General features: G+C 35.9%; 1 protein-coding gene across 5 annotated transcripts in view; it reads right to left on the reverse strand.

The window, feature by feature from the left end:
* ADAMTS20 (ADAM metallopeptidase with thrombospondin type 1 motif 20) overlaps window positions 1-15,521 on the reverse strand; it is an 86,443-nt gene that overhangs the window by 11,978 nt on the left and 58,944 nt on the right. The window lies entirely within an intron of this gene.

Below are 15,521 nucleotides of genomic sequence, written 5' to 3' on the forward strand. Positions count from 1 at the left end.
TCTATTTTCAGGAAATTAAGTTCAGGTCATTCAGCTTTCTGTACAAAACCTGGTAAATATTTGCCTGGGAACAACAGCTGGATGAAAGTTTTTAAAATAGAGAACAAGCTGCTGTAATAAATTAATCTGCTAGGTAAGAAACATTTATGTTTAACAGTTTGTTAAACAGAATCTCAGTTTACTCAGTTGTCTTCAATATTACATGGATTTATATGTCTTTAAACATTTATATGAATATTCTTAAAGGTTTAATTGAAACTGCCACTGTGCTTAAAATTACAATTTTGCAGAATGAAGCAATACATTTGTCACAAAATAAAATGGCTGGCATATTTCTCTTATGCAACTATATTTACAAAAAAGATAAGGGCACTGATTTGGCCACAGTTTGCCTTTTACATATGTACTCTAAAATCTTCATAAAAATGCTTATTTCTAAATTAAATTATTTTGCTCTCAGCAAAACCTTTCAATGTATCTTTTTAAAATCATGTTCTTGTAGTTTTACAATTTATGTTTTATTAATTTGGAAAATACTTTGAGATAATAAAAAACCAAAAAATACCTGAAGTTTTAATATATGGCTAATGTAGGTCAAAAAACTTAAAAGGTTTAAATCATATCATTATAAAACCCCTTCAGAAGACTTAGCTCTGAATTCAGAGGATTTATTTATCAAAGCAGGCATTATAACTTACATAAAAAACTAAAATACTGTTACTATCTGAAAATTTACTCTACCTTCCCTTAAACCTTTTTTCCCAAGAAGTTCAGACATAAACTATAGACATGAAGGACCCCTAAACAGTAAATGTTTTTCCCTTTAATTCTTTAGCAGGAAGCGAAGCACAGCACAGTTACTTAGCCTCCACCTGTGATGCGTCAGAAAAATCCTACATGTCCCTCCTTTCTCAATGGCCTCCTCTGCAGAATAAATCAGGCTCCAGAGAGCTCCCAGGAGAGGCCTTGTGGGGACAGCATTCCAGGCTGAGAGCTGCAACCAAAAAAAACTCTCCTAAGAAGTCTCCACTTCAGGAGGTGAGGCTAGAACAGCACAGAATAATCTCACAGCACAGCACAGTCTCACTCTAATTTGTTGCCCTCAACATTAAGTACTAGGACAACACTTTTCAGCAGATACACATCTTTGTTGATATACCTTATGCAGATATCTTCTATTCAACAGAAGTTTTATTTATTGCACAGGGCTCATGGCTGCTAACAGCAGTAGACTATGCAAAGAAATGTCTTATCCTGAATCTCAGCCTTAGAAAGATCTTCCCATATACCTACTCACTAGATACAGCATTACATTACTTCTACACAGGTGAGAACTTGATCTGAATTTCTGTGGTTGGCCTTTTTTTTCCTCTTTCTTGGTTCAAATTCAACTGAGTTATATCTCTGTTATATTTAAATGTCCTTATTTGATCTTTATAATTTGTGCTATTACTTCTAAAGAAAAAACTAAAGATTTTTGTGTTAATTTATTAGAAGGTATTATTACCAGTTCCAGAGAAATGCCTGCATCTCTTTTACAATGTTCTACTTTTGTAATTAGAATACAGGAATTAAAAGAGGGAGTTCAGAAAGGAAAATACCAGCTTAGATGTTAAAAATAAGAGAGGCTTTATGAATAGTTATTACAAATATTTCACTTAAATACTGTTTAGCTTTGATGATTAAAAGTAGCTGAAACCTAGGTATCTTAATGTGAAAATGCAGAAACACAGATAAAAGATTCTTAAAATCTGAAGGCAGAAATTACTTTCAATTCTTTTAAGAATGTTTGTATTTTTAAAAACTAAAAATATAGGGACTATAGTTTATCTTTTCAGTAATGTAACTTGTATAAGTCATCTTATTTAATTTTTCTTTGCTGTAAAAGACAAAAAGTTGCAAAATATCGCTAACTCACATCAAGTAAATAGCCACATTTAAATAACTTTTTCCAGGGAGTTTTTCACTCCATATTAATTTAATGTTATGTTTGAAACTTAAAAAGACATGTTCAACATGTTGGGACTATATAAAAAAATATTAAATGCATTAAATCCTTAAAAGTGTACAGAGACAACATTTTTGCATATAGATTTGCTATCTAATTTTTTCCTATATTCATCAAGATCTGATTCTTTGTTCACATGTATCCAAACCTTCTCTTGAATAGATCTTGCAGTGAAAAAAAGGACTGTCACTCTGCAAGAAGTGATTCACTTCCATCCTCTTACAGGTTTCAACTTGAGCGTTTTTCATCTGGGGATTTTTTATTTATTTGTTTTTGTTGTTGTTTTGTGTTTTGGCTGTTTGGGTTTCTTTTACTTAATTCATGAAAGAATGCAGATGTTTAATTCATTATATTAATGTGGTTTTGCTCTGAAAGAATGAAACTCCTGATGTTTTTAAAAGCTAGAAAATCCCACAAATATTAAGCATTTGTAAACTTTTGCTTAAATATAATTGCCAAAACTTAAAAACAAATACAGCACTAAACTAAGATGTGTCTTTAAGCAGCTTTGTTACAGCACATGCCTTTAAGTGCTTTGTTACAGCCAAGTGCTGCATCTCCTGGAATTTCATGGAACTGCTCTTGCCCACTTCAGAGTGGTTCCACAGTGCCAGATTCATACATCTGCTGCAGTGACTATCTCCTACCAAGCACAGTGTGAGGAATAGAAACCTAAATATCTCTAAGGACCAGATCCTTTACAATTTCACTGGGACATCAATAACATTTAGGCAAGTGATTTGAGGACTGTTATTCTTAAAGCCTTGCAAACATATCAGTTACAGAAGCACCTTGATTGCCCTGAGCCACAGCCAAGAACCTTAAAAAAGTAATCTTAAAAAGTGAAAACAGTCTAATTCTACATGAATGCACAATATTTTTAACAGATTGGCCAGCTCAGTGCTTTACAAACCCATAAGGACAATTAACATCCTGAAAACAGATTTTCCTCTATTTCTAGTAACAAGTTAAAGAAAGAAATTGTTCTAAGTGTACACTGAGTGCACAGCAGATGAGTGAAGCACACTGCAAAACACAGTGATAGATGCTATGTAGTGCAACTGAAAAAAAAAATGCTCCAATTTTACTTTTTTTAAACACGTGAAAAAGCTAATACACTTGCCATGGATGTAGAAAATCCAGGATCATCAGTGGAAAGCTTCAGAGGTTATATTACTCTGTATGTACAGTATTCTCCTGAAATTTGGTATATTCTGGCTTCATTCCTTAGATAATGTATTAAAAAGAGTACTTAAAAGGATCACTTCCTCCCAAAGTGCTTTGGCATCATATGCAGGCAGGCTCAGCTGTGTTCTTTACTGCATAGTGACCCACCTTCAGCAAGAGAAGACTATTCCAGTCCAATACACAGCTCATGGGAGACTCCTGACCAAGTAGGTGTTTCCTGTCCTCCATTACAGAGAACAAATAGCAAAGACAGAACACCAAATCAGTCAAATGCTGAATAAAAATGTTTCACCAATATCAAGTGGGAAATGTCTTTGCATTTCTGTTAAGGACAGAGCATAGATCCTACCCAGTTCCTTGAATGAAAATATAGATTCCACAGAAGATCTAAGTGGAATTTGAAGTGCTTAAAGACATCTAAATGCAGCTTACAGGGAGATGTCTTGCACTGACCTCTACCCCCACCAGTCAGTATTTTCTTTAGAGAGCTGCATACTGAACACTGACCTAAGACACTTGCCTGCCTGGCTTTCCTTCAGCTCTGTAAAATCACCAAGAAGTGTCAAATTCTCCCTAGTGCAGGACCAAAGCCTTGTTCTGTGCTCAGGAAGCCACTCCTGTCCTCCTAGTGCATTGAGCACACAGTGCATTTCTTATAAGGCTGAACTTTCCCCTCCATGTGCCTGTGTTCCTTCTCAAAGCTCCTAATGTGTTGTTACACACTCTCCATGGAATACAGTCCTCTCACTGCTTGGTGCCCACCCTGATCTGATCTTTCCAAGGCTTCACTCTCCTGGCCAGGGAAAGTACAACTGCAGTAATTCTGGCTGCTTGACCACCCTCCACTCAAACTTGAACATGGTCCTTGACTGCTTGACTGTGGTCCTCATGGCTCAGTTTGTCAATGATGTGGTTTCATTTGTATGACATTCCACACAATTGGAGGTTTATGGAGAGAGAGAACAATTTTCCATATATTTTCTGCAGATTAACCATGTAGGAAGAAAAAAACCATAAGAGTGTTAAATCTCAGATGAAATATGAACATTTCCTCAAAACATGCAAACTGAAAAACCCCATTCTGTAACTATTTTAGACAGAAATTCTAGCACTTGTCTCAACATTGGATAAAGTAATATTTCCCATATGTCATGTTCTTTAAAAACATAAATCTGCAGTAAAAAGCTGGATTTCATTACTATTGTTCAAAGTCATTCCATAACACTGGTAACTAGGATTCATCTGTTTGTGTTTTCTTCATAGCAATAAAGTTCTGTAGGGATCAGCCTGACAAAACTCTTGCTTTCTGTGGCACAGATGGACTCTCAGACAGGCATACCACCATCAATTCCTACCAAATTAGGGCTCTTTCTGCAGCAGACATGTAATTTCACTACAAGCTTTTTGATTCTTTTGCTATTATTATTTCATTGAAAAGTTGAAAACCTTGTATTATTTGGTGGATTCTGTACCAAATTTTCTTAACCTTTTCTTTAAAGCAAGTGCTTTGTGTAGTTTAGCTGGTAGCCTAGTGGGATTCTGGATACCGAAAAACAGACCAGTAAATGGAAAACATGTTGTAGTTTCTTTATGTATTTGTATTAGATATACAGAGACTTAAAATATAAATGAGTGACTAGAAGATGATAGAGGTAATTTTCTCTGTAGTAGCCAGTGCAAGCTTTTGGATTTGTGACCAAGACAGTGTTGAAAACACATGGATATTTTAGTTATTGCTGAACAGTGTCACACAGCATCAAGGCCATCAAGGAGGCTGGAGGTACAAAAGTTTTGAGGGGACACAATCCAGACGAAGTAATACCATGATCAGCAATAGAAGCTGTTGGGGAAGAGGGAGGAGGCAGAGGCATGTGGAGTGATGGCATTTACCTTCCCAAAAAATGATCACGCATGATGTAGCCCTGCTTTTCTGAGGATGGCTGAACACCTGCCTGTCCATGGGAAGTGGTGAATGAATCCCTTGGTTTGCTTTGTCTTTTGGTGCAGCTTTTGCTTTACCTATAAAAATTACTTTTCTTAACCCATGAGTTTTCCTACTTTTATCCTTCCAATTCTTGCCCCCATCCCACTAAGGGGGAAGGAGGGAGTGGTTGTGTGGTGTTCAATGCCTACAGGGGCTAAGCCACAACAGCAGCACTGAAAAAGGATAAAACATATTAAAAATGTTAAAAGGTATTTTCTTCCTTTTTCTGCCTTTTTTTTCGGTCATGAACTTTTGTGACTGGTCAGGAAGTTCACTTTAAAATGGTATTAAACATGGTAGTTGCTTGAGTTGTTTGGCAAACTGCATTTTGGTGATCTCTAATTGGCCCAAAAGCCTGATTGGACTCTCTTAATATTCTAGAAGTAGAGTGGGATCACAACTGCACAATTAATAAAACAATACTTTGGGCATTGCTTAGTTGAGAATTACTTTCAACTTCTTATTTGCTGCATTAGAACTAGATCTTCTTGTGTCTGCCTCCTCTGCTTGCTTCATCTTCCCAGGGGTTTTTGCAATGCTTGAGCACAATATACATTTTTCAGATAAAAGCACTCAAACAGTTGTTCATTCCTTTAAGTATGTTAACAACTGTTAAGAAGCAACACAGACTCTGTAATTACATCCTACTGAATTCTTTGATTCAGAGTCAGTAATTCTTTGCTAAAACAAGTACAAGCATTTATACCATTAGCTCATGCACCCAGAAAGGACCAAGGATCAAACATTCCATCACTCCTGAGAAAGAGTAGATTGAACTCCAAGAAATGTGTGTGTTATTTACTATTACATCTAAGTCACCTACAGAAGTTACAGTTAAGAATTTTTAAGTTGTCTCTTTGAGTATGGCTTGATTTCAGAAGTTCAGTGTTATATCACATTTCTCTGATGTTCAGAAGATAGCTTGATTTGATTAAGTCCTCCTTCCATCTGCAGTCTGTAAGTCTGCTTTGCCAATTTTCTGACTGTGCTTTTGCAACTATAGATATGGAAGGGAAGAAGGCTAGGCTAAGAAGGACCTACAGATATCATCCAATCCACGATGCTGCTCAGTTTGAATCAGCTATACACGGACCATTCCTGACAGCAGTTTGTCAGTCTTGTCTTCAATGACAGGGATGCTACACTCTCACTTGCAGGAAGTTCATCTTTTGTTCTTTCCCAGGCTTTAGGCAGAGGGAGGTCAAAAATGTGGATATTCTTCTGTTCAAGCTCTACAGTGAGACTTCACAGTACAAACTGCCATTTCTATGCCATAAAAAAGGCATACTTTTTACCTGTTGCAAGTACTATCACCTAAAAAGTAGATTTGGATTTTCTGTCCAAGACTGAATCCTCAATGTACTTGTTAGAGCTGCCTGATAGTCGTTTCTGAATCCTTGCTAAACCTGGATTATGGTTCCACAATCACCATGCCTCACCTTAATTATTAAGAAAAATTTTTACACAATCTGAAATTAATTTTTAACTTTGCATCCTTATCCATCCAATATAAGCAATATATTGCTCTGAGCTGTCAGGATATTTTTACAAGGAAACATGTAGGCAAGCTTGAGAGTCCCAAAGCCACTTTATTCTAACATATGAAGAAAGCCTTCCTCTGTGACCTGAGTTATCTATAACTAGATTCTGCACATCGCAATGTCTTTCTAGTTAATGTTGGCCTAAAATTCATCCAGAAAGTATCATTGGATATTATTTTTGCATCAGAATTTCAGTATTTACAATAACACCTCTTCTGTATACAGATAGCTTTCAAGTAAGAATACTGATGATTTAAACTTATTTGTAGTGTTACTTCAAAAGCTTATATTTGAAGATCACCTTTCAGGACACCTCCCCAGTGATTTCACCTCAATTACTTGTAATTGATTAAAAAAATCACAAGTGTGGTGTAGTATACATGACTTTCATAATGGAAAGTATTGTTGAAGGTCAGTTCTCATTATTTTTTATGAAGGAAATTTTTAAGTTTACTTTTCAGAAGCCATTCTCCTCAGCACAGCAGCTCAGGAAGGACAGGTCCTGTGCAAAGGAACTGCCGTTACCTACTGCCCTGAGTGGAATGTACCAGAGGACAATCTGCTCCAAGTATCATCATCTAATATTGGAATTTTTAAACTCAGAAACAAAAGAAGGCAGTGATCCTTTTCTCTAGTCAGCCCAAGAGGACCTTCTACTTTTTTTTCCCCTTTCAGTTTACCTACTTATCCTGGCTGTATAACAAGCTGAGAAGCAGGCACACACCATGTTTCTACATTGTTTTCTGAGGCTTCCAGGTGTGTACTGGGGATGTTAACAACAGAGTGCACTACAGTACAACCTCACAGCTATTTGCAAGTGGCAGCTGAGCACAGAGACTGACGTGACTCTCTGAGGTTATCGAACCTGGCCATTGTCCCCAGCCATACTTTTTCTGTCAGGACTGAGCACTGTATGCTCCATAAAAAAGCTGCTTCTATTGGACTCCTTTTTAGATAACTTTGTTTCAGCTTTCACCTTAAGGGTAAAAAAAGCTCCTGAATAACCATTTTCCAAGCATGCTGAAGTATATCTATTTATCAGATGGACATAAATGAGAAGCTACATACATCTACATACAAACACAGAAAAAGCAGAAATGATGGAGGAATAAAGAGGATCAAAGACAGATTTTAGGAGTGATGTGGATAACAGGAAGGAAAAACTATGAGAGGATCTATCTGGCATCTACTAGGAATGTGCTATTCCTCTTAAACATAAAGACAGAAAGAAAGTCAGAACCACCAGCACATACATTGAAGGTAAAAGGATTTCACATCTGAAGATGCCACACTCTGCTGATGATGCTGAGAAACTTTAGATGATATTTTTTTAAGTTGACACCACATGGTCTGAATTCTTTTGTCCAGTGCAGCTGGCAGTATCCTTACTGCAGAAAATGGCAATCTGCCTGGATGTCAGATGAACAACCATACTCTTTGCAGCTGTTGGAAAAAATCAAAACCAGAACCCTTGAGATTGCACTTAATGATAATCTACAGAATGTCTTTTATTCATTCCAGTTAGATTTGTGAGTAAGTCTTAATTTGGCCTACCTTTCTGACATCTCAAATACTATCCCTTTCTCCAGTTTCAGAACAAATAAAACAGATGACTAGCTCCATCTTTGAAAACCCTATCATGTCTTTCACCCTCAGGATGAACACCACTATTCTGCCCATCACTGGCTAAAGTCTGAAATCCTTCTTGATGCCAACTACAGGGCATTTGAAAACCAGACCATGCTTGTGGGCAGACCAGCTCCCCAAGAGTTACTATGCTCAGCTCCCCCTCCTACTGTGATACTCAGACAGGCTCCACTGTGCCCTGTATTCCTACAGTGTCTACATGTATTCATAAGTGAGACTGAACTTCTCCAGTCAGCAACCTTCTCTTTGTTTTACCTACATGACTCATATAACACTATTAGACTTTCAAACAAGCTTTTAGCTATTGCATTAACACAAGAACAATGGATTATGGAGATGTTAAGGTGGGTGGAAATTTAAAAATAATAATCTTATTTTCATGAGCTCTCATTCAACAGTGGTGACACACTGTATTTGCTATCTCATTTACCTCTTCCTTTATATCTTCCATTTCATCTCTCAATTAAAGTAAAAATTGTATTGTCTAGTTAATCTTCCTGCCTTACATGCTCTTGATTTGAGTCCTCTTTTTCTGGTTACCACCTGAGAATTAGGAAACCAAAAAGTATTTCTGCCACCTTTTAGCAGCCATTTGGCAGGTTCAGCTACCTCATGTGCAGTCTTAAATTTGTCACTGAAGGTTCTGCATGTATCTGTGCTAGAAGCTTTACCATCAGCCCTCATTCAAGCAACATTGAAACTATCATTCATGACAGTACATATTAAAACAATGAAAAGTAAGATGAGCTTATTAATTCCTGGGAGTGAGAGAACAGATAAACTACTGTGTTCAGCTAGAATTCCTGCATACCAACTTATCTGGTATGTGTACCTTTTACCATCTTTCAGTTGAATGACATATACAACAGACTGAGACAAACCACAATTAAAAATACAGAAACATTAGTAAATTACAAAACAAACCAACACCCCCAAAAAATAATTCTGCCTTTCCTTCTGAAATCAGTGGCAGTCAGGAACAGAGCTAGACTCTCACTTGGTCTTTTTGAAAATCTAATCTACAAGTATAAATTTGTGTCAAATTTACAAAATTGCAGTCCTTCTCTGCGCCTTTGATGCCTTCTGCAAAAGCTTCATATGGGCACTTTCACCATTACAGCATCACAGACATCAAATTGCTGACTTGGCCAGACTTTAGCAAGACTCATCTTCCTGCACCCCACAGCCATATAGCACTAGTAACACTTCTAAGCAATTACATGAAAGCAGCAGCACTGGAGCCAGTGAGTAAAGAGCAAGCATCAAGAAAGAAGGTTGGCAGAAATGGAGACAGGAGACCTTAAGGAAATCCACCATGAGAAAAAGAAATGCAGGGGTTTCTCTCTGTTTCAAATAAATGGATAAATTTCAGGACACATTTTTCAAATAGAGAATAACAGAAGTATCTCTGTCCATCCAGCAGCTGTGATCAAAAACTTCCATGAAAACCAAACAGCAACCCAAAATGAATCCATTTATTGCTTCCAAAAACTGGACACACTTTAACAGACTCTATCACAGGTAGGTTAGCCTCCAGTCTCCTGTGAAGCTGGGGAAAACCGAACAAATGCACAGGAATGACATAATCTGCACTCTCACTGAAAAGTAACTTTGGCCCCTTGAGAGGGACATTTTGTTCACAGGTCTTTACAATGAAAGTTGGAGCACAATTTTAATATGAGGGAGGATGATATTATGGAAACTACATTTTCACAAAGGGCTTGCACAGTTAAAAAGCCTTTTCTTGTAGTATTTTACCTATTTAAAACTTCGTTTTATTATCTTAAGGGAGAGCGCCTTTTCAATTAACCGGTTACAAAAGTAAGTAGACAAAGACAATAGACATACTGTCTACAATAGTAGATGAATTCGTTTCAGCTGAGTTTGCAAAGATCTAAAAATGAGCAAAAGAAATGCTGGATCCCAGCAAGTGCAAGCTCTGATTTATCATTTTTCATCATGTTAGCAACAGCAAAACAGTAGCTCAGAAATTAAAGGAATGACAAATACATAAGCTCTGTGTGCCTTTCTGCTCTATAAAAAACATCATATCGATTTTTTCATTTGATTAAAATCTAAGGTTTTGTATTTAAACTTTAAAAACTTGACATAAAAACAATATGTGCTGGCACAACATAGTATTGTCAGAAATTTTTTAAATTTCTCAGAAGCATAGAAAATACAACTTTTTCTATGGCACTTAACTAAATATAACTGAATGAATTAAATTTCAGAAAAGGAAATGAAATCTTGGAAACAGAAAAGAAGGACTTACAAACACTCTGGAAAGGAGATATGAGAAAATGAAATGCAATTGAAAAAAAAAAAAAAAGAAAGAAAATTGGGATATTTTTTGACTACAAGAAAATGGTCTGTGAGGAAATAAGGGACAGTGAAAAGGACCAAAACATGCCAAAACTAACCTCAGAGATGTTGCAAAATCAGGGGAAAAAATCAAGGAGGAAGAGAGAACATTGAGAGGAAGGTATGAGTGAAATAGCATGGATACTGAAAAAAAAAATCTTTGCCAACATGAAATCCATCCACAGGCATGGGATGCCATGAAGTGCAGGGATATGGACCAAAGTATGCCAAATTGATCCCCATTGAAATCACAAGATTTCGTTTCCTTAACCCTAACCCCCTACAGTCTATATTAAATATTATATTAGCATGAAAATATGAGTATATTTTGGATGAGAAATGCAACATTTTACCTACCTTCACATGATGAAATCCAGTTTCCTTTCAACCTAAATCACTTTTCTGTGTATTTTCAATTTACTAAAAATATTTCCAATGCTACATTTCCTGTACATAAATATGAGCAGGCATGGAAGCTTCTGAAGGACTGATTCAGTAGGAAATCTAAGTGTTTAATCCTGCTGTCACTGAAGGGAAAGGGCCATAAATAGATGCATGCTAGAACACACACTGATCAATAGAGCAGCCTGTCTTAGGGGAGTCACCAGTCTCCCACAATTACTGTTTTTTAAAGAAAGGACTAGGAACTCATGCAATACAGAACGTATTGTTCATTTCCTAACCCATTCCAGGTAATAAAAATATTTATGTATTGACCCCCACAAATGTTTGAAAATGCTAATATTTTAATATTTATTTAATAACTTTTAAATCTGAGTTCCAAACCCACTTTGAACCAACATTTATGAGTTCTGGTTGGGGTTTTCAAAGCTGCCACATGCATACAAGCAGCTCAGAATGATTTCACAAGGATCTGACCACCTAGAAACCTTCAGCTTTTCTGAAAGTTCTAATAAATACACTAGTAGCTTCACATTCCTTCAATTCTCATTAAATGGCTGAATGTTTTTAGCCATGGTATTACACATGACCTGCTTCTTTTCTCCTTTCATTATATTCTGGTTGTTGGGGGTTTGTGTTTGGGGTTATTTTTTGGTGTGCATGTGATTTCATTATTATTTATTGCTTTTATTTGACTATGTCCCACTCTTACTTGTCTTCTTTCTAAGTGGAAGGTCTGAAAGTTCTGCAAACCTCTTCCTGCCAAAAGTGTTTTAGGAATGTAAAAACCATGTTATGTCTTTGAGATAAGACCTGAGCATTATATTATGATCCTCATTCTTCTTTGTGTTTTGTCTGTCACTAACTGGGAGACAACTGGGCCACAAAATTACAGCTCCAGCAAAAGATTCAAGAGCTAGGATCTTTGAGCTTTACCATCAAAGACTATGTGCCAACTGTCTATTTCAGTCCAGTTGGTCAATGGCATTGACTGCTGTTTGCATCAGTAACAATATTTTTTTTGTGCTCAAATATAAGAGCCTTCCCCATGAAAACAATGCCACTAAAGTATTGTATGAAGTTAATTTCAACACACAGGTTAAAGAAAACCCTCACTTTCAGCAAAAGTGGTTAGTACCTGTCCCACCCTTTATTTTTTTAAGGGCTTTAAACGTTAACATTCCTTAATAAAGAGCACAATAAATATAAACACAAAGCCACACAACATGCATGAAAAAGAAGGGTTAAAATGCAACTGTATTTCACAGACACAAGTCACAGACATTAAATTAAATTATTACACATACATTATAACTTATTTATTATTTCAAGCTATACAGGCAACATAGCACCAAACAGGAGATTTTCCTCTCGATGAACATTACAGAAATATTTTGGTTTTGAATTTTGGAAACAAGTATTTTCTTTCATTTTTATCAGAATGACCTGAAATAAAATTCACTATCCCAAGTCTGTTTTATGACATTATTTGGGCAGTGACATCTTCTGTCAGTTATCTCTGATAAGGCCCCCCTCCCACTTCCAAAGTTTTAAAAAATGAATAGCAGATGATAACATCAAGATTTCAGGCAGTGGGATATTAATTTAATGTGCTGTATTGGCAGTGAGGTATTTTGAAGTTCAACATTAGGCAGCAGCAGAAGTAGAGGTAAAAAACTGAAGATGGTTTTGAAAACCAAGTTCACCGATTCTGAATTCCCTTTTAATATAAAAGATTATTTTTAAAGATATAAATACTTTTTACATATTAGAAAAAGTGAATGAAGGCACTTATCATACATAGCAAGAATTTTTGCATTAGAATGAAATCAAATAAATATTTTACGCATGCAAGTTTGGCCTGCTTCTGCTCCTGGAGAAGTCAATGGGATGCCTGGCAGTGACAACACTGGAAGGGAACTGGGACTATTTCTAAAAAATAGATTAATATACTTAAAAACTAATAGTAGCTTTCTTCCACTACTGCAAAGACAGAATTACATCTAAATTATTCTGGAGCAAGTAAGTAGAAAGCTGAAGCACTAGAAAGACAGCCAGTTTAAAGAATATTACATTATGTGTCTGAAGGGCAGTAAGAAATGGCAGTAAGAAATGGCAAGAAACACATTTCTGAGACCAGGGTAACTTCGAAAATAATCCATTATTTTTATGCCTATTTTCTCTGAAATCACAAGTAATACTTATGAATTACATACAAATCCTAAAAGTGATGAAAAGAAAAAGAATGAAAACCTTTATTTTATAAACATTTCTGACAAACAAAATATAATTATCTTTTGTAAGGAGCTATCCTTTCTAAAGAAACAAGAAAGGGTGAGAACCAAACATATTTCAAATTGAGACATATCTGGTTAAAATTTTCATGATAAAATTAGGTAACTACCAACAATCCTACAAGAATTGATTGCCCAAATGAAATAAAAAGCTTTCAAGGTAACATCAACTGCTACCACCAACTGCCTAAGCAGAAACCTTTATGTTTGCTACCTGGATCTTCAAGGGTTTTTGCAGGCACTGAAAAAGTATAGGAGGCCAAAAGTAAGATCAAACTCCTAAATTAATCAACATTCTTGTTGTCTGAAAATGTGAATAAACTTTCTTCCCTTTGCAAAGCCTGAAGGTATTGTCTTCCCTTATATTAATAGCTTATTCTATTCCTCAAGTGTAATTCTGGGCCAAGCTTCCTAAAATCTTTAGAAAATATATAAAAATTAAAGGCACAAACCTTTAGAATTTGAAATTTACTTGACTCATATCCATTTGTACAATTGCAGAAACCAGGAAGAGAGGAGTACACAGCCTGTAAGCTTTGTGAGGGTCGCTCCAGTAGCCACTGACAGAAACTATGAAGTGTAACAGCCAACAGCTGCAAAACTGCAGAAAGCCCCAACTAAAATTCTGGCTTCAAATCATAAACTAAACCTTCCTTGCAAGGGCCCTTTTGTGCATTTACAACATATGTTTCATGTTAATTATGTTGTGTAAAATGAATCAATAACTATAATAATAATAAAACAAATGTACTTAGCATACTGCTAAATATTCCTCTTTTCTCAAATATGTAGTGATAGCTAGTGGAAGAAGTTAGAATCACAGAATCATGGAGGTTGGAAAAGACTTCTAAGATCATCTAGTCTTGCATCACAGTTTCTGCTTAGGTTTAACACTGGAATCCCAATAGTAGACACAAAAGCTCAATGCATTGCTCACCTGGCACAGAAATACTACTCAATACTTCTATGAAAAATATAAATAGTTATTTGTCTGGTTCTTGCAATCTTATAGAGACGGGGGTGAGTGTAGATGTGACAGGCTTGAGAACTTCAGCAGTCAGAGAGCACCTAGTCATTAACAGTTCTCTATATTAGAGCATATTTTATGCCAGAAATGTGTAAGATAAGCAGGGCCATGATCCATTGCCAAATCACTAGCCAACCACGGCTAAAAAAAGCTATTTGTATTGGGCTACATCAGTGCTCCTGTGACTAAAGTTTTACTGCTCCTTCCTAATAGCCATCCTTAATGAATAAATTCTGCTCTGCTAAAACAGCAACAAAAAACAACTATATTTCTGTGTTGGCAGCATTCAAACTAGCTAAATTATTTAAATGACAGCATATTCAATATGTGAGCCTGCTTTTATGTCCTGAATCTGCTATGTTTTTTTCTACAGCATAAGATAGTGTGATGAAATTAAATCTTTTATGGCTTAACCATGGAGCTTGTAATTAAATATGAAACAGGCTTCTCTCTGATAAATAGAATCCATTTGAACCTTAGTTTTTGAAGGCTTTAAATGGCTTTTTATGTCCCTTGAGAAATAAACCAACATGAAAATTTTTATCAAACTAAGCCATACACAACATTTACCATACAGGATCTTACAAGTAATCCATTAATGTAGGGCAAACTGAATTACTCAGGGAACGAACAGGTGGTGAATAATTCTTGATCTAAAAGGAAAACAAACATTGAGTTCAAAGGCAATTGTGTGCTGAACCCTGCTTATCTTCTCAGCACCTGATGAATACTACTTAGCGAGTCACTGCTAATTATTTGGAAAATGGCTAAATAAGATACTCTGGTGTCTCCTAAACACAAACCCTAACTCTGCTTTGTGTAGTGGAAGAAAGAGATAACTGTGGGAAACCATTAAATCAAACTTACATTTTACAGTCTCTTTGCAATAAATTAGAATAGTTTATATAAACATTAGCAATTGTTATAATTGAAATCAGACATTTTTTAAATGCTGCCATATTAATTCAAAGAGACAAATGATATAATTTTATTAATTAAAGAACCCAAATAAATGTTGTCCCAGGCCATCTCTCAGGGATGTCAATGACAGATATTTTGCTGATTT

This window comes from Anomalospiza imberbis, chromosome 5 (assembly GCF_031753505.1).
Source record: "Anomalospiza imberbis isolate Cuckoo-Finch-1a 21T00152 chromosome 5, ASM3175350v1, whole genome shotgun sequence".
In the NCBI taxonomy this organism is placed as follows: domain Eukaryota; kingdom Metazoa; phylum Chordata; class Aves; order Passeriformes; family Viduidae; genus Anomalospiza; species Anomalospiza imberbis.